This window comes from Rhinolophus ferrumequinum, chromosome 11 (assembly GCF_004115265.2).
Source record: "Rhinolophus ferrumequinum isolate MPI-CBG mRhiFer1 chromosome 11, mRhiFer1_v1.p, whole genome shotgun sequence".
Classification (NCBI taxonomy): domain Eukaryota; kingdom Metazoa; phylum Chordata; class Mammalia; order Chiroptera; family Rhinolophidae; genus Rhinolophus; species Rhinolophus ferrumequinum.
Window position 1 is genome coordinate 34,961,143 of NC_046294.1, and position 19,764 is coordinate 34,980,906.

Consider the following 19,764-nt stretch of genomic DNA (forward strand, 5'->3'; position numbering starts at 1 on the left):
GCGCCTTCAGTTCTGCTGTGTAGGTCTCTCCATAGCGCTTCTCCAAGACTGGAGGCTCACTTCATCAGAGTGAGCAAGAGGGCAAGGGAGAGAGCTAGCAAGAAGGAAATCACACTCTTTTGTAACCAAATTGTAAGTGACATCCCACCACTTTGGCTGTATTCTGTGTCTTAGAAGGGAGTCACTAGGTCCAGCCCACACTCAGGAGGTGGGAATTACACAGGCTGCGACGGCCAGGGCATGGCTGCCACATCCCTTCCCCCACCCATCCCGAAGGCCAGTTCCACGACAGCACGAACCTCATCGGCCTTGTTCAGCTCCCTGTCCCAGTGCCTGACACACAGTAGATGTTCAATATATATATTTTTAATGAATGAACAAAGTTTACCGCGAGCTCCCAGTACTGCAATGTATATACAAGCTTGTCGCGTGAATGAATGATCCGAATGTCCTTTGGTGAACGTTTGACACAGTCCCTAAATCACCAGCTAAAATAAATGTGGGAGATTGAGTGGCTTAGTGGGTACCATGAAAAATAAAGAATTTTCAGGCATCATTACCGATAAATCCTGTCTCCCAATCACGTGTCCATGAGACCATTTCAAAGATGCTTAAATAACTTGGGGATTCCTCCGGAAGACATATGGCAAGAGGGCCTGTTGCCCCTAGAGAAAGGGGTGGAAGGCAGACCGTTATCCTTCTGCCAGGTTGTGGCAGCGGCTCCAGAGAGTTTAAATGTGTGTAATTGTTTCCCCCTGACTGGCTCCCCTCCCTGCTAAGGCTGATGTCCTGGAGATGCCTCTCTGAGTGACAAGTATATTGTCAACACCAGGCCTGCTGACTGGCAGGCTTGTCAAATCATAAAGGCCCCAAATGGGCAACTTTGGGGACCTGGAGGAGGAGGCTGGTAAGAACATGTTCTTTCCATTTCCACCCCCACCCACCCCTACCATGGCTGTTAATTGCGAAGGGGAGCCTTGATAAATTACACTGAAAACAGATAAACAACTCGAGCTGTGTTTATTAAAGAAATAACAAATGGCACAATGCCAGCACGATGGGCTTCACTGTAATCAGTATATTTATTTCACTCCCCCCCACACCAAAAAAAAGCCTGTCTGCGCTTCTTTTAAGACTAATAAACTCATTATACTAAGTTTCAGCCTTCATAGAACTGAGGCTTTTCTATATGTTAATTTCTTTTAGTAAATAATTATTCTGTTTGGCAGAGAGAATGCATGTCTGTATAATTTAATAACTGGGAGGGTTATTACATGTGATGACTAGGAATCATAACCAAATACTAAGAGTATAATAAAGAGGGTCGGTGGGGAGATGGGAAAGATGCTACATTCCCCCACCCCACCCCCTCCTCCTTTTCTTTTCAGAAGTAGGGATTTGCTACTTGCGATAAGAGAAATCGCCTTTCTGGTCCATCTGAGATCCAATTCTGATACATGGCACGCTTCTCTTCGGCGCTTTGAAACGTGTCTCTGTGTATCTGTACGAAAGAGGTGAGAAAGGAGAAGTGGGGAGAGGAACTAAAGAGATCAGGAGAGGCAAGAACTTAAAACCCTGGTTCTTCCAAGCCAGAGACTCCCAAACGCCCATCTGAGGCCCTGCCGGTCCCTTCAATGTTGATCACTGAAGATTTCCCCAGTCAGTCTTCAGCAAAAGGAGAAATATAATCATGTAGTTGCTTTCCCACAGAGTCAACACGTACCCCAACTTTTTAAAAATTCTGGGATCACCCTTCACCCAGTGGGAGTGTCAAAAATGCCCCTTTGTGAAATAACGATCATTGGTGACATCTTTCTCCATCTCCTTACTTGGAAAAATAAAAATCTGGCAACTTTTGACCGCTTTCCTCTAATGTTTTTTGGCATTTTTAGTTTAGAAATTTCCCAGTCTGCAAAACCCCCAAGTCTTAGAACTTTGCTTTAGACCAAAGCCTCAAGAGTGAACCATCGAGGGGCAGACTTCCAAATCTTGTTTTTCTGAGCTTTTTCCTTGTTTATTAAATGGTGAAACTGATTAACCGATATAGTAATACATGATTCAAAAATATTGAGCATCTACTATGTGACAAGCACTGTTCTTAGTACTGATGATAAATGACTGATGCATTTTAGTAAATAATTGATTTAGTTGAAGGAGTGTAACCCCTATAAACGTAGAGATTTTCTGTACATAACTAAGCCAACAACTACAATTCCTGGTTCTTGGTAAGGGATCAATAAGTGTTTGCAGACTGACTGAGTGAATGTACTATACGTGGTTGTTATAATACTAGATATGAAGGTACTTTACATATTTCAACATTGTTGTTGTCATTGTTCTTGCCAGGAAATGGACCCTTCAGGGGTAACTTAGAGCCAGCGGGGAAGCTCTAAGTTACCAAACCTACAAGAAGCCACATGAGTGTCATCCCATTATCATTGCAGATATGCCAGCTACCCAGGTTCCCTTCTAGTTGGCTCTTCACAGCCGCTTCCCCTCCTGGCCACCCCCAATCCCCGTACCCACTCTCTGAGCCCCACCTTTCTGACCCTGACCACAGCTTTCTCAATCCTGACCTTTCCCAGCTCCCCACCCTTACCAGCTCTGGCCTAGGGGTCTACCAGAGGGTGCTCCCTGGACTGCCCCTGCCCCGCTGGAATCTACTTCCCAGACTGGGACACCTCGGTTTGGGCAGAAGTTCCTGGATCTGGGGCTGCCTCTTGCCAAACTAGGCCTCCTCTCTCCTAGGGAGCCAGTGAGCTTAATGAGGTACAAGTCCGGGCCTTGCTGTCACCAGCGAGCTAGGCCAGGACCAGGGCCCCTTGAGGGTGGCACACCCAGAAGGCCGCACACCCAGAAGCTGCAGAGCGGTAAAAGCTTCAAGATGAGCTAATTCATTCAACAAATATATTCAATCTGTACCAAACATCCACCAGTCATTGTGCAAGGTACTGAGCAGACAACAATGAACAAACAGGCAACACTCCCTGGAGACAGAACTACATACAGAATACCAAGAACGATCAGTGTCATGAAGACAAAGAAAGCAGGACAAGGGGGTAAGAGTGTGACATTTGAGATGGACTGCACAAAGCCTGGGGTAAAGGCATTCCAGGCAGAGGGAACAGCAAGGACAAAGGCCCTGAGGCCCAAGCATGCTGGAACATTTTAGAAAGGGGGAAAAAAAAAAGCTATAGTCAGCCCTGGAGGGACAGCAGAGTGACAGGAGAGAGGATAGTGGGCCGCTGGTTCGTGTGGCACCTAGAAGACAATTGTGAGGACTGGATTTATTCTGAGTACTCAGAAAACTTATAAGAAATTTTCTGATGAATGAAAAGCAAGGGGAGGCTTGAGCTGAGGCCTGGCTTGACCAACCGCATAGTCACGAAAGAGGTAGCCTATCTTCCGAGAATTCCTTCCAGCCTCGTCTTCCTCCTGTATCCTCCAGCCCCACCGGACAGCCTTCCTACCCACCCCTAGCTCAACAGCCTCATCCACAGACTGACAGACTCACATACACACCCTCGATCACACCCCTTGCTGCTCAGCTGGTCCATGCAATGGGGATGGTGGAGAATCACTCGTTTGTTTATTCATTCAGTCAGTCAGACACCAAACATTCCTCTAGAGGATTCTCTGGGCCAGGCTCTTTGCAAGGCCCTGGGGCGCCATCAGTGAACTAGACAGGCCTGGCCTGGCCTGTGGGGAGCTTACCCGAGTAGTTCTGGTTTTCAGCTGTGGTCAGTTTATCCGCATTCAGGGTGCTCTGGGGGGCTGCATCAGTCGGAGGGGTCAGGGTTGACTAGGGCTCCTCTGGGGAAAAGTCCATGTCACCTCCTTTGAAGACTATGTTGGCCCATGGTACACTCCGCCTTTCTCCATAGAGGTGGCCACCCCTGCGGCCTGGCAGCAGACAGCAAGCTTATAACTTTGGACATGTCCGTCCTGCTCTCTGAGCCTCTGGGTTCCCCATGTGTAACAGGAAGGGCTGCAGAAGCCAAGACTTCTTCCAACCTTCAGAGTCCTGAACTATCCCCATGACCTTGGCCCTATACACCCGCCCCCCTCCAAGTCACTTAATTTTATTTAAGTTACAATATGCTTAGTACAAGCTGGGAAGTGTGCTAAGTGCTTCATATGTATTCGCTCATTTAACCGTCTAAACACCCCTGTTAAGCGGCTGCTGTTTTTACAGACGAGGAACCTACATCACAGCGAAGCACTTGCCCACCGTCCCACAGCTAGTGAGGGTGGAGCTGGCTGGGAGTGTCAAGCGGGCAGGCTGGCTTCAGAGTCCATGCTCTTACTATTAGAATATGTTACTTCTCTTAGTAGTTTTCTTTAAACCAATTAACTTATTTATGTCAACTTTTTAAAAACTTTATATCATGGCCATCAATCGAAAAGTTGTATGTGACTTGCCATAAATAAAAGAGACACATTAAAATGCATGACTATTAAGTTTAAAACTCAATATTTCTCTATGTGACTCCCGAGATCACCTCTCAGACTACTAGGGGACACTCAGGGACACTGGGAGGGGACACCTAAAAGGCCTTTCCAGACCCATGACACTGTGACTTTCTGTCACTTCCAAGGACCTACAGGTTTCCCAGGGAGGAGCTGGGGGCCAGACCGCCTTCCCCCTCTCTGGCCCTCCTTTCCTGCCCACAGGAGTGCCACTCAGCCATGTGCACTGTGAGGGCTTCCGGGGAATTCAGCTGCCACCAGCCTGGGGCTTTGATGACTCACCTGCCTCTTCCCCTGTGCGTGCAGCACCCACTCAGGGGCAGCGCCACCCCAGCCTTTGCAGTCTGCTTTCTCCAAAGACAACCCACTGGAGGGGTGTCCAACCTCCTGCCAGAGTAATGGACAATTCTCCTTTGTCCCCAGGGCCCTTCAGGGAATGCCAGCAGCAACTGCAGGTGCAGGGGTGGGCGAGGGTGGGTGCTGGCATCGCTGCCTGGGCCCCTGCCAGATAGGAATTCTCAGGATAATGGGCGTTAGTCATGCTTTTGCTGCTGCAGCTCTTTGCAGAGTAGAGTTTCCCCCACCCCTCCCAAAAGCCCCTGTACCAGGCTTTTATACAAAGGGTTTTATCCAGGGTTTTCTTGCATTGGCAGTGGAAGGGAGGAAGCAGGAGGAATTGATGACATCGGACAAAACAGCCCCCATCGAACAGTTTTCTCTAACTTGGAGCACAGATTCACTTGGGGTAGATGGAGTTGGGGAACCAAATTCTGCCAATGCCAGGAAGCAGCAGGCTGGCTACTCGAGGAGCCCAGCTGGCCATCGTTCAGAGGACACAGTTGAGTCACAGATGTAAGAGAAATTGACTTGGAACACCAAAAAAACTTAAGTTTGAATCCCGTCTCTACCACGTGGACAACTGGATGAGTAAACTTGGGCAGATCATTGATCTTCTTTTGGCCTCCATTTCTTTATCTTTAAAATAGGGATAGTATCCTGGGCTGGCCCAGCTCAAAGGGTCATTGCTGGGACAGAATGAGACGGTGGCTCTGAATGTGTCCTGGTGGCCACAAAGCTCCCTGTGGATGTGGGAGTTTTAGATGACAAGGCGTTAACCACCCTCACCTGGTGACACCAAACATAGTGTCAGGTGCAAGGGCGGTTGCTTTCAGGGTTACCCTCTGAAAATGCGGACACAGTCTCACCCACCTCTGCAGCTACAGCAGTATGTCAATGAGGCATCATTTAACCTGTAAGGTAACCAGACTCTCAGGAGGACAAGAGGAAATGAAGTTTTGGCTTAAACAGTGTTGGAAATATTTTCAAACTCCTTATTTTGTTCTAGAATGAAATACAGGGTTGATTCCCATTGTAACTAGTTAACCAAGTGAAATTTGGCTTGGTTTGGGGTGGGGGGAGAAGACAACTTTATTTCAGGTGGAAATTCTAATCGATGGCGGGTACTTGGGTTCAGTTTGGGTTCTAAGCAGAAGGGTTATTTGCCCTCCTCTGGGTTTGGAGTCTGTTACATTTGGGGTTGCCTGGCCTTTTGTAATGGGGTTTGGCTGAGCAAATGACATTCATCATACTGTGCTTTTCCAGTATGTTTGCAAGTCAGAATTAATTTGATAGATGGCATTCAGCTTTGGCTATAAAGGGAGCAAGCACATACTGCTTCATTCATTCACTCGGTCATTCACCAAACATTTACTAAACTCCTACTGTTCCAGACCCTCTCCCTAATGCTGGAAAAACGAAGGTCAGACTTCGTCTTTGATCTGAAGAAGCTCACAGGTGAGAAATAAGCCTGTAGAAAAATACCGAATGTTTCCCCGAAAATAAGAGCTAGCCGGACAATCAGCTCTAATGTGTCTTTTGGAGCAAAAATTAATATAAGACCAGGCCTTATTTTACTATAAGACTGGGTCTTAATATAACATAATATAATATAATATAATATAATATAACATAATATAATATAATATAACATAATATAATATAATATAACACCGGTTCTTGTATTAATTTTTGCTCCAAAAGACGCATTAGAGCCGACTGTCGGGGAAACACGGTTTTATTCCCGGGGGAAACACGGTATGTTACAAAGTAGCATGTCAAGAGCCAATGTCAAGACTTACCTATGGAACAGCACAAGAACAAAGGATTGAAGCAGCCGTGTGGTCCAGGGAAGTCTTCGTAGATGAGGTGGCCCCTGGTCTGGAATTTGAAAGACAAGCAAAAGTTTCCAGCTGCATGACATTTACCGCGTTCTGATTCTTATTTACTAGCAGATGTGTTTATTTCTATACAAATGTGCACACACATGCACGCGCACACACACGGCTCGTTCACTGCTATATCCCCAGCACCTAGAACAATGAATGGCACATATTTGCTACATGAATGATCAGAAGGAGGGATTCCCGTCAAAGAGCACAGCACCTTCAAAATGGTCACGAAGAGGAACGAAGTTCAAAAGGATAGAGAAGGCAGTTTCCACTGATGGTAGAGGAGGACCCTGTGGGCTGGCTCAGGAACCGGCAGCTGCTCAGACTTTCCACCAGCAGGCGGGACATTTGCAGAGGGAGCTACCCGACCAGACCCTGGTGGGGGATGTAATGTAGCTGAGGCTTTCAAAGTGGCCTTTTTAGAAGAGTTCAGGTCACTCACCCCACCCACCCTCACACAGACTCAAGTTTGGCACTAAATTTGCCCAGAAATTGGTAGGCAGAGAAAACTGACACCGGCCATGGGGCAAGAGCATTAACTAGACAGTGAGAAAAACAGAGCAAAAGAATGACTGTTGATACCGCACATAACCCTGCCTCCCCTGATAAGCCAAGTCCCTGGGAGGAGCTAACGTGACAGCTATAGAGCTAAGGAGGCCATTGTCCTAGAGCTGCCATTCGGAAGGTAACGGCATGAGCAAATAAAGTTCATTTCAGATTCTACGCACTTAGGACAGGGAGCCTTGGGACAACCAAACAGCCATGTCTTGGAGGGAAAGCAGAAAGTCTACACCTTAATACCACGCTTATCACGTATTACTGAGCCAGAAAGGTAACCAGGGCATTCGGTCTGCAAGTGTCAAACAGCAAAGTGATGTATAACCTTGCCCAAGGGTTCGGGTTATGTCATGAGAACGTTTTAGACACTGGAAGCTTGATTTGCACAGGATCAGAGGGGGGAGGATAAGGAGGGAACTTAATTCTCCAAGGAAAGCGCAGCTAGTAAAGGTGGCACGTTCAGCAATTGGGTCGCCCAGGTGGCTGCAAATGGAAGATGGGACTGGCCTAATTGTTCAAAGCAACTCCTGAGGAAGACTCCTTTACTGAGGCTTCAGGAAAGACGCCAGAAAGGAGCAAAGCGGAGGAAGAGGAAAGCATGCATTGATTCTGTTCACAAAGGCAGGCAAAAGAGCCTCCAGCCAGAAAAATAGCCAGTGCAGAGATAGATAGCAGCTGAATGTCACTTATTCTGGGGAAACTAAGGGAGAGGTGACATTCTGAAGAGGTAAGGCATCAAGGAACAGCGTCAAGATGAATTTGTAGATTTAACCAACCATGAAGATGCGCCTACTAAGCAAATTCGGTCCCCTGACCCACACCTCTCACTTTTAAATGGTCACTGACCTGTAGCTGGCAGGGGCTGGACAGCCCTCCAAACCAAACCAAACCTCACACCAGAGACGATGGTGACGAGGTAGGAAGGAGTACTGGGCAGGAGTCAAAAATTCTTCCTCTCACTGGCTACTAGTCACCTCAGCCTCTAAGCTGCAGTTTCCTCATCAGTAAAACGGGAACATTAAAACTGATGTCCCATGACTGCTGTGAAGATGAAACAGGAGACGTGAGGCTGCATTGGCAAAGTTAGGCATTTGTCTATATTTTTAACAAGAGCACTGCGGTTCCAAGGGGTGAAGTGATTGAAGCCCAGGAAATCGGCAAATGGAAAGCAGAACTAGAATTCCTGCCTCCACATCCAGTGCTCTTCCTACGAAACCACACCCACCAACATGGGAAAAGCTCTGATTATTTCCTGGGTGAACATGTTGTCTCCCCAACAGGTTTCTCCGGGACAAGGATCATATCTCTTGTCCGTGGCTCTTGGTACTTAGTAACAACGGCCAACACATATGGAGCCATCACAGTGTGCTGGGCCTTGTTCTAAGTGATTTCCCGGCACTAACTCATTTTATCTGCACATTGACTCTGCGGGGCACAGTAGTATTACCATTGTCTCCATTATTATAGATGAGAGAACTGAGGCACAGAGTAAGAAACCGACTCAAGATCACCCATCAGGAGGTTGGAGATATTTCTCTACCAAGCGAGGCAGTCTGACTGGCAAGCTCTGCTCTAACCACTATGAGTCGAAGCCCTGATATCACACAGAGCTGGCTGTGTCCCCCCAGGGAAGCCTGGCGCAGTGCTCACGCATGCCAGGGACTCCACTGTGGTTTCCCTGCCCTGCAGAACATCCCGTGATTCTGCCACAGGCAGCCCTGGCTTCCTGCAATCAGGAGAACCTGGAAGCACTTGCATCCTTTCTTCCTCACAGAAAAGACTCAAGGAAATGTGTCCTGAAACGTGATGAACAATCATTAACGAACTAAGGGACATTAACAAATGAAGGGGCATTAACAACTAAGAGACACCTTCAACCTCGCCAAGAATCAGAAAACACAAATTAGAATTAGATACTCTTTTCACCTATCAAATTAGAAAAGACTTTTTTAAATGATGCTATCTCACGCTGGCAGACGTGCAGTAAGACGGGCATTCTTACACCCTCCCTGCAACAGTAGGCATTGATTGTACTTCTCGGGAAAACAGTTCGGCCGCGTACAGCCGATTCTTGTCATTCCCAGTCGTTAACGTTTTATAAAGTCACCGCAAACAGCACATTAGCAAATACTGAACCACTGCTCCGAGGAGAAATGCAGGCCTAGGTTCCTATGAGCCTCTGGTCACAGAATTTTTGTCAACCAATCGATACAGCCTGTGTTTTAGGTGTGTTTCTGTTTAAAGACACCTTATTTAAATGCTGTGTATTGTTGATTCGTTAACATTGAACTCAAGGTCAAAAGTACTATAACTCCGGCCTGAACGAAGCTTATCCAACACACATTATTTTCTCTGTGAGGCGTATCGCAGCCTTCGAATGCTTAGAAGCACTACTCAGTCAGTACAATGCCTGGGGGACATTTTAAACAGTAAAATCACACACACACACGAAAAGCAGAACAATGCAAAAAAAGAAGAAAAAAGGCCCTAAGTGCCCCTCGAAAGGACACTTGTTTACAGTGCAACTGAAATAAGAAAGCAGAGCATCTCCTCGTGCCACCTCAGCCGGGAACATGCATGACGGGCGACTCAAATCTTTCCACTCTGCACATGTCAGCGAATGACCATGAAAGTCCAGTGCATATTGACTTGGGGGTTACAAATACATTTTAGCAAGTTGGTGAATTTGTCAATACAGAATCCACAAAAAAAAAACAAGGATCAACTGCATCTATTAAGAATCTAAGCTCTTTCCCGTTTGCAAGGTGGCGGGTGAAAAAGCTGAGAAGCCAGCCGATAAGGAGAAGAAACCTGAAGCCAAGACAGCTGGTGCCGGTGGCAGGTTAAGAAGGGTGATAACCTCAGGGCCAAATGCGTAAGAAGGGGAAGCCCCACTGCAGCCGAAACCCTGTCCTGGTCAGAGGAATCGCCGGGTATTCCCGAAAGGCCACGTATAAGAGGAAGAATTCAGCAGCTACAGCCAGGATTGAAAAGAAAAGGAAGGTTCTTGCTACTGTCACAAAACCAGTTGGTGGTGACAGGAATGGTGGCACCCAAGTGGTTAAACGTCGCAAGATACCTAGATACTCTCTTACTGAAGATGTGCCTCGAAAGCTGTTGAGCCACGGCAAGAAGCCCTTCAGTCAGCACGTCAACAAGTAAGAGAACCTGAGGCCACCATCACTCCCGGGACCGTTCTGATCATCCTCACGGGGCGCCATAGAGACGAGAAGGTGGTTTTCCTGCAGCAGCTGAGCAGTGGCTAGCGACCTGTGACTGGACCTGTCCCTCAAGCGTTCCTCTGTGTAGAACACACCAGAAATTTGTCACCGTCACCTCCACTAAAATATCAGTGGTGTGCAAATCCCCAAACATCTCCCTGGTGCTTTCTTCAAGAAGAAGAAGTTGCGTCAGCCCAGACACCAGGAGGTTGAGATCTTTGACACAGAGAAATACGAAATTACAGAGCAGCACAAAATTGATCAGAAAGTCATGGACTCACAAATTCTGCCAAAAACCAAAGCTGTTCCTCAGCTCCAGGGCTACCTCCGCTCTGTGTTTGCTCTCACAAATGGGGTTTAACTTCACAAACTGGTGTTTTAAATTTATTATGAGAAACCTAATGAAATGCCTGATCTGTGAAAAAAAAGAATCTAAAATGCTCACAAACGTTGAAGGGGACGTGTGACACAAATCGAGACATGATTTCACAAGCGCCCTTTGAACTTGTCCTATTACAGGTGAAAAAGATTCATCTGAGTCTCAGAGTGGGGTCTTCCTTAGTTCCACTGTGTGTTTCAGGCTGAAAACAGTAGCAAAAGTTAAAGCTCTCCCACCCACTTGGACTGGGGGACAGGTAGCTTCACAAAGCCAGGCATAGGCTTCCCTCCCCTCACAGACTCAGGGCTCTGTCCTCAGGGAGAAAGTTCCCGCAAGGACCAAGCCCTTCTCAAGTTTGTGCTGAACCGATGGTTCCGGGATGGCTGTGAAGTCAAGCCCCTTCTCTCACTCTGACTGATCTCCTGACCCTCTCACTTATCTCTGACTTGTTTCTGTCACATTGTTATCTGCAATTCAAATTTAACTGGATGTTCTGGCTTTCTTTTTTTCCTCTCAATCTGCTAACTCTACACATTTCACAGATGAGAAAACTGAGGCTCAGTGAGAACAAGTGATTTAACTGACGCCCCAAGGGCACACAACCAGTGGGAGAGCCAGAACTAGCTGTCCAACAATCAGCTAACTCCTCCTCCCCTTTCAAAGGCCCTGTGCCTCTGTGCCTAAGCGAAGACCTGCAGAGCTGTCTTAATCCATGTACTCTGAGGATTATGTTGCAGTTTAAATGCCTCCTTGGCCTGAGCAAGGAAGAGGTTTCCATGTCTATATTTAATCATTTTAGTAAATATTTTTCTGATTATAAAAATGTATACCTGTAATATATTCACACAATAGAATACTATACACCAATGAAAAGAACAGACTTCTGCTACACACAACAACGGAACAGATTGGTGAGTTTTTATGTATTTATACACATCAACTTAAAACAATAATGTTGAACAAGGGTCCAAATACAAAAGAAGATATTCTGTATGATTCCTTTACGAGTATATGAAGTACAAGAATAGGCAACAGTAATCTATGGTGATAGAACAATTGCTCCTGGGGGGCCGTGGGGGTGAGCAGGGAGGGTTCTAGGAAGGGACACAAGGGAATTTGGGGGGTTTTGATAATGTATCTCTTAATCTGGGTAAAGGTTATCCATGTACAAATATATAAATCCAATCTGCTTGCTTAAAATTTGCATGCTTTTCCATTTGTAGGTTATACTTCACTGAAAAGCTAAAAACAAACAAGAAAATTAATACATGCTCACTGTAAAAACTGAATAAAGTGCAGATAAGCATAAAGAACAAAATAAAAACCATCTGTATTCCCACCACTGGGGGATTCCCAACTAACATCCCAGCGTGTACCCTTCCAGATCTTTTCCCAATAGCACTAACTTCTCACGAGCGTTTCCTAAGAAAGGACTCTGGAGCCTAGTATCAGGCAGCTCAGATGCTAATATATTTAGGAGTCTGAATTTCCTGGACATGTCTTTCACTTACCCAGAAGGCCCCAACAAAACTAGATTTAATTTGAGCATTTTTAGAAGAGCATGGAACAATTAAGGGCAAATAAATAGAATTAAAATCAAATTGAATACAGCCTTTCAATGATATGACTTAGAATTTCATTTTAAATACAGTAATGAATATAAAATGAAAGCTTGGCATGGAAGGTTGAAAAGAACTCTGGAGCCTCCTGGGACCCAGAGCGCCACCTACTGGTGATGGTCTGCAATGACATCCTGCCACCCCATCTAAAAGAACAGTCTTCCTCCTTTTAAGTCTCAAAAGTGATACCTCCTTTTATTAGATGAGTTTATATGTCCCAATATCTTGCCAGACATTTTTGTTTCCTAGTGCATTACACAGATCCTAGCACATAGAAGCAGTTTAATAAAAAGTTGCTGAATTAATAAAAGGATGGATGGGTGGATGGATGGATAGATACACAGGGACAGAAGGACAAACTGACAACAGGATGGAAGGGCATTCTTGTATGTCATTGTGAAGTGAGGGAATAATCTCTGCCCTACTTATCTTTTTTGTTTTTGTTCTGTTTTTCACTAAAATGATGATTTGACATACATATACGTAATGAAATGATTACTGGTCAAGCTAATAAACATATCTCCTCACATAGTTAGTTACCTTTCTGTGATGAAAACACCTAAATTCTACTCTCTTAGCATTATTTCCAGTATTCTATACAGTGTTATTAAGAATAGCTATCGTGCTGTATATTAGATCTCTAGATAGACTCATTCATTCTACATAATTGCGACTTTGTACCCTTTGACCAACGTCTCCCCATTTCCCCCAGCTCCCCACCCCTGGTAACCACTGTTCGACACTCTGCTTCTACGTATTTGACTTTTTTGATTCCATAGATGAGTGGCATCACGTAGTGTTTTTTTTCTTCCTTCATAGGCTTTTTTCGGAAAAGCGGATTGGATAACCACTGGGGAGACCAGATGGATGTGAGGTTGTTGTAAGAGCCCCATGCCAGGGGGTAGAGTCAAACGGTGACCTGGCTGAGCGGTGAGGCCGCAGAGACGGACTGTGTTCAGAACAGGAAACTCAACTACACATGAAATGTCTTGAGCCAGACACTGCACAGGCACCTGACGGGTGTCAGCATTTTTCCCTTTCCTCTTCCTCAACCCAGCTCACAAATCCTTTCCACGGGATCTGAGATGCTGAGAATGGAGATTTGTCCTTTCCGGGGCTCACTCAGAGGTGAAGTGATGTTTGATCATTTCCTGTAGTCGGTTCTGAAACAGGCCCGGTCACTGTGCTTATGGGTACGAGCTGGCCCGTCAAAGCCCTCCTGAGTTAGGAAAAGGGGTTCCTGCGGCATCACTGTCGGGCTGCCTGATGGCGAGGCGCCCATCTGAGCGTGTCCACTGTTGACAGCACTTGATAAGCATTCCGCTGGCCTTGCTTTTAGATGCTGCACAGCAGGGGCTCTGGTCCGCATAAAGGCAGCATGATAGAGCAGAAAGAGTCTGGATGAGGGGTCAGAACGCTGGGTTCTGACACTCGCCAGCTAGGTGAACTTGAGGAAGTCGGCTTGCCCTTGAGAGTATATAAGCCATCTTATTAGGACAGTGTAACAAGATGATGCCTGGGAAAATACTCTGTAAACTAAAGCACTCAACCCAAGTTAAGGCTGGCTATTAATAGAACCCCAAATAAACATCATGCCCCAGTTGTAACCTGAGAGCTCAAAAACTATAGGGAGTGTCACCTGCATTGATCTTGATGCACCTTCTACTTATGGAATCCAACCCCGTTTTAGCAGCTACATCACAATTTTATTTCACACTGAGCTAATAGCCCACTGAGACCTACCCTCTACTGGCTTTTTAAAATATGGACTGCACCCCTTCAAGTATCACCCACTCTTTGGGCAATTGCTTTCTTAAAACGAAATATAGACTTTGAGTTACATCTGTACTAGGTAAATTTAATCTTATTGCTTTGGTCCATCTATATAGGCTATTAAAATATTTTAATTCTACCTTGGCCATTCTGTATGTTCTCTGCCTACTGACTTGATGACAGCCGCACATTTCAAGAGTGTACGAGTACAAGCTATCCGTTCATTCCTTCAATATATATTTACGGAGTTCCTCCTATTCCCTGGACACTGTGTTAGGAGCCAGGACATACAGAGAGCATATCTGACAGACGGTGGCAAGTGCCATTGCAGAGGTGTGCCCTGGCTACGTGGGCTCAGAGGGCAGGGCATTCCTTCTGCTGTCTGCCGCAGTGGGAAGGTTTCCCGGTTCCGGAGCTATGGCACAGGCCAGCATTCACTGTCCTCTTCTTTCTGAGCACACTACTGGACTGTATTTTCCAGTCTCGATGATTCTCACTGCTTCCACATTAATGACCAGGTCTTTCTTCGTGGGCAGATGAAGAGATGAAGCCCACCGTGACAGGTACATTCCCTCTGTCTTCTAAGCAAAGAAACTGCAGGTGGCAACAGCTAGCCTGCTTTTATCTTTCTAACCTCATCACTCCACTCTCATGCCCTTGCCAATGAGCACATTAATTCTGCAAATATCAGGAGAGTTCCTACTATGTGCCAGTTCTGTGTCAGGACCCACTGCCTTCTCTTAAATCCTTTGAATCCAAAATCTCCACCATGGGGAGCAGGTGACTTCTTCATGTGGGTGGATCCCCTTCCCTAGCCCTTTCGTCTGAGCCAAGATCAAGGTCTGGGGCACTGTGTCCCTACACCCCTGGTGCAGTTCTCCCAGGCACTCTGTAAAGGTGCCGAGGGAAGGAGGGAGTGCGAGGAGTCAAGGCCGCCTTATCCTCTGGGTCTCCTCATTAGCAGAGCACTGGAGTGAGGAAAACCTGGGCTGCAAGTAAAGACCCACAGACTCGAGTCCCAGATCTGCAACCAACCAACTTTGTGGCTTTAGATGTGGCCCTCTGGGTCTCATTATAAAACAAGCTGAGTAGACCGGAAGGTATTTGAGTTCCCATTCAGCTCTTAATATTCTGATTCTTTCTATGCTAATCCCTAGTTCCTGGGTGAACCTTCCACTTTCTTCTAATCTAGGTTTATGGAGGAATAAAAAATGTTATGAAAAGACGCAGAAGGAAGGAAAGGTGTAGGCCAGTCTTCCTTATAATGAAACATCTGCCGGCAGTAAGCAGCCCAGAGCTGGTACACAATAGCTAAGGGTTACAACTTTGGAATATCCTAAGATGCTTCCTTGCCCGTAACCTGATTTCTTTTAAGGCCAGCCTAATCTTGAGTCGACTCAAGCTCCGTGCTAATTGTCAAGGCCAGCTTGAATTATTTATGGAATTTCTACCCTGGGATGGTTTGAGAGATACTATTCACAGATGTATTCATCCTTTCACATTTTCAGGAACTTTTAATAATGAGCCGTTTGGATAGGTGAGTCCCTTCACTTTCCTGGGCCTTCATTCCTTCACCTGTAAATAAGGAAGACAGTTCCTCCAGCTCTACGTTGTCTTTAGCTCTGTGACTGCAGGTGCCTCAGCCTGAGATTCCACAGGCAGCTCACAACCAGCAGTAAACCACGTGGGGGAAAAAGAAAAAAAGATGCCATCTGACGATTAAATGCAATTTAATCCTTTAAATGCAAAGGATTATGCAATTAGCAAAGGACGTTGATCACACAACATGTGAATCTAATTATAGCACATTCAAATGTTTGCTAAATTAGATAAATATGGGTTTGCAGTCACTCTGGTACACATATTGAGTTGCAAAGGTAAGGAAAAATATAAATTATGAGATGGGAGCGACAACCTAGGGTTTGTGCACTAGGCCAGTGAGGATTATTAGCCAGTAATCACCGCACGCCTGAAGTGGAGTGTTGTAGGCTTTCCAGGCCCATAGCCTGACGACTGTGCAATGAAGTTACCACGTTTCATAAGACATGGAAAACATGCTTCATGTTTCTACAGCGCCTGTCACTCGGGGAGCCCCAGCACTCACCAATTTCCCCAATGCACATTGCCACGGTGGGCAAGTCTTCGTGTTCTGGCTGAGAGAGGCAATGCTGGACCCTAATCATTCTCAGACTCTCCTAAACCTGCCGCAAATGATAAATCTATGAGCCCAGGAAGCAGCTCTTACGTGAGCACTCCTATAGCCTGCAGGGCTTCCATAGAAAGGTAAAAAAAGTCCTGGAGAGGTAGCCACAGTGAGAACCTAGGTTCTGGAGGAGGGCTGCTTGGATTTGAACCCTGGATCCATCGCTAATTCTTTGACAAGTTAGTTCAGCTTGATGTGCCCTGGTTTCCTCATCTCTGTCATGGGGACAATAATATCACGTATCTCTTGGAGTAGTTGCAAGGATTGAAGGAATCATTACCGACAAAAGCACAAAGAACGCTGTCCAGCACAGAGTAAACACTCAATAAGTGACTTATTGCTTGCTATCTGGTTTTCCCTGTTCCTTAGTTCATTCATTCAACCAAGTAAGGACCTACTACCATGTTTCCCCAAAAATAAGACCAGGACTTATTAATTTTTGCTCCAAAAGACGCATTAGGGCTTATGTTTCAGGGGATGTCATCCTGAAAAATCATGCTAGGGCTTATTTTCCGGGTAGGTCTTATTTTCAGGGAAACAGGGTATGTGCAAATCGCAAGCACGCACATGTTCCATCCTCACATTAGGATTAGGGAGGAAATACACAAATAACTGCAGTGAGATGTGCTATGTGAGATGTACTGTTTGAGTGTTACAAAATGCTCACGGGGGCACCATTCCTGCAAAGCAACTAGAGAAAGCTTCACTGAAGACAGGCCCCTTCAGCTAAGCCAGGATCAGATTTTTGACAGAGGGGAAGCTGAGTAGAAAGATGTGTAACATTCTAGGCAGAGGATACCTTATGGGCAAGGATGCTGAACTCAGAAAATCCAAGGCAACATCAAGTTATTGCCGGAAGTGATAGGTAAGGCTGGAAAGCAGCTTTGGGGTCAACCACGGCTGCTGGGTGGGAGCGTGGAGGGTCAGCCCTCGAGGATTGACTTTATCCTGTGAGCCACAGAGAGTCCCTGGGACATTTTAAATGAAACCATTTAGGACAAAACAGTGTTGAAGGAAGATGAATCTGGCAGGAGGAGCAGAAAGAATGGAAGACTTGCCAGTGTGAGCTGGGAGGCGACTGCAATCGTCCAAACGTGCAGTAACAGGGTAAGAATGAAAAGAAATGCAAGGGACATGGGAAGGACAAACTGACAGGACTCAGTGACGAAAAGAATGTGCAGAGGCTTGCTAGTCAACCCAAGATTCGGATTCCTAGTTCCCCAGCACATTAGCCGAAAAAAGCTCTACCAGTAAGAGGCAGCACAGAGTAAACGTTCTGAACAAGGGCTTCAGAGTCACACAGTGAGGGGTCCCTGCTGTGCAATTGGCTAGCTGTGTTACCTTCGGTCAGTTTTAACCTCCCAGAGTTTTCCTCATTGGCGAAACAAGAATACAAATAATATACTTTTAGGGATGTGGTGAAGACTGAAGGAGAGAACGTGGTAATGATGTTAAGCTCCTGCAAAATGCCAACCTCATAGGGAACTCTCAGGAAACGCTGAAAAAAAAGATTGCCAATGGCCCCAAATAGAGAATACAAAAATAAATAAATAAATAAGTAATACTCTGTACTCGAATTCTCCTGAACGTGGTTAATTCAAGTTTTGACGATTCACAAGCTCTTTCCAGATTTTGCGGAACCACCAGTATCACCGACAGACAGTGACTATGCCCCACAGAAGCACTGGTTGACACATATTTGGGTCAGAGCAAAGCAAACCAACTCGCTGTATCAATTTGGAGCCAGAAGGAGAGAGAGCAATGAGGAACAATCCCCGATCCTACTGGTGGAATTGGACAATGAATTTGGGTCAATTTCTCCCGTATTTTCATCAATGACCTCATTATTTTCCTTCTCTCGCCTCTCAGGCAATGCCAGCTTCCACATACCTTTCCTGATTTCCTGTGACACAGGTTGTGGAGATGATCCCAGGGGCTGCTGACCAGTTGGCTGGTGCGTGAGCTTCAAAAGCCTATTGACACAGCTGCACACCGCTGGGCTAGGGGCCAGGGGGGGCAGGTCTGTCTGAAATGCCTGAGCCACACCTTGAGAGCAGCAGAACCAACAGCAGGGGGACCAATAAACCATTGCAGCTTTTGAAGCAATGTGATTTTGGCAACAGAAATTCAACATGCAAAAGCAACCTGGTTCTATCACATGGGCCACTAGAGTTTGGAAATCACAGAGCTAAATCTTGACCTGACCCATCAGCCCTCAATACAGAGTTCTGCTCACAGCTAATGTCTTGTGGCAGGCAAAATTACCCTTCAGCCAAACTGCCGTTAGTTTTCAAAAATACCCAGCACCCTCTGAGACAATCCTTTATGGGTCCAGAAAGACAAAAAGACAGCAGGGATTGACCCATCTGTCAAACTTCAAAGCCTGTGCTTTTTCCAGTTTCCAAGGGAAGCTCAGCCTCAGCATAAAATTATACAATGCTGAGAAGTTTGAGTAATCAAGTCTGCTCTCCCATAGCACAGGGGAGACAGCTGAAGCTCAGAAGAGCTAAATGGCTTGTCTTAAGATCACACAGCACATGACAGTTTCTACTGCGGAAATCAGTAAGTTAGAAGAGATCTGATCCTATTAATAAGACAATTTCCTTATAATCAAATAGCAATTAATGTTTTCAACCTCTTTTTCTTTACATACGTTGCCTCGGTTGATCCCACACCATCAATGATGTCTTTATGTCACAAACATTGGCAGCCCCTTTTCACAGGGTAAGAAATGGAGGCTCAGAGAGGTAAGTGGCTTTCCCTAGGTCGCAGAGCTCACAGGTGACACAGCCAGGGCTACAGCCAGAGTCCTTGGATTCTAAGCCAATTGGCAAGTATTAATTGATTCCAATTCCATGCCCAGGCCTGTTCTTAGCACAACTAAGAAGTGTGCTGGGAGCAGAGAGATGGAAGAACAAAGAGCAGGAGAGGCAATGTGTACCAACAGAGCCAATAAGCTAGACAGGAAACCTTAAATGATGATGCACTTACTAATTCGCCTAAGAGATAAGAGTATGCTATCTTAGAGTATTTCTCCTCTTCAATGCATCTTTCTCAAGCATTTCTATAAATTAAGTCCTAAAAAGGAGAAAAAGAAAAAGCTGGCCTCTAGTGGTAAACCTTCCAAAGACACTGGACGTCTTCCCCCACTGCGGAGCACAGCCATACCTACGGTGGGGGTGGTAGGACAAAGGGACGAAGGTGCAGACTCAGTTGGTCAAGAGAAACAACTTCCTGGCCAACGATCTGGCTACTGGGAATCTCTTTCCCCAGAATGACTAGAGCCAGGAAAAATAAAAACAAAAATGAATAT

General features: G+C 45.9%; 1 long non-coding RNA gene across 2 annotated transcripts in view; it reads right to left on the minus strand.

Moving 5' to 3' along the window:
- Window positions 1-19,764, minus strand: part of LOC117031129 (uncharacterized) — a 25,774-nt gene continuing 6,010 nt past the window's right edge. Inside the window, exons 3-8 of one of the 2 annotated variants that reach the window (XR_004424474.1) lie at window positions 8,103-8,297; window positions 6,609-6,687; window positions 3,715-3,903; window positions 1,406-1,501; window positions 389-488; window positions 1-94 (exon numbers count right to left, since the gene is read on the minus strand). This is a non-coding gene — a long non-coding RNA (uncharacterized LOC117031129). The remainder of the gene's footprint in view (window positions 95-388; window positions 489-1,405; window positions 1,502-3,714; window positions 3,904-6,608; window positions 6,688-8,102; window positions 8,298-19,764) is intronic. The other variant, XR_004424475.1, reaches the window with a different exon arrangement.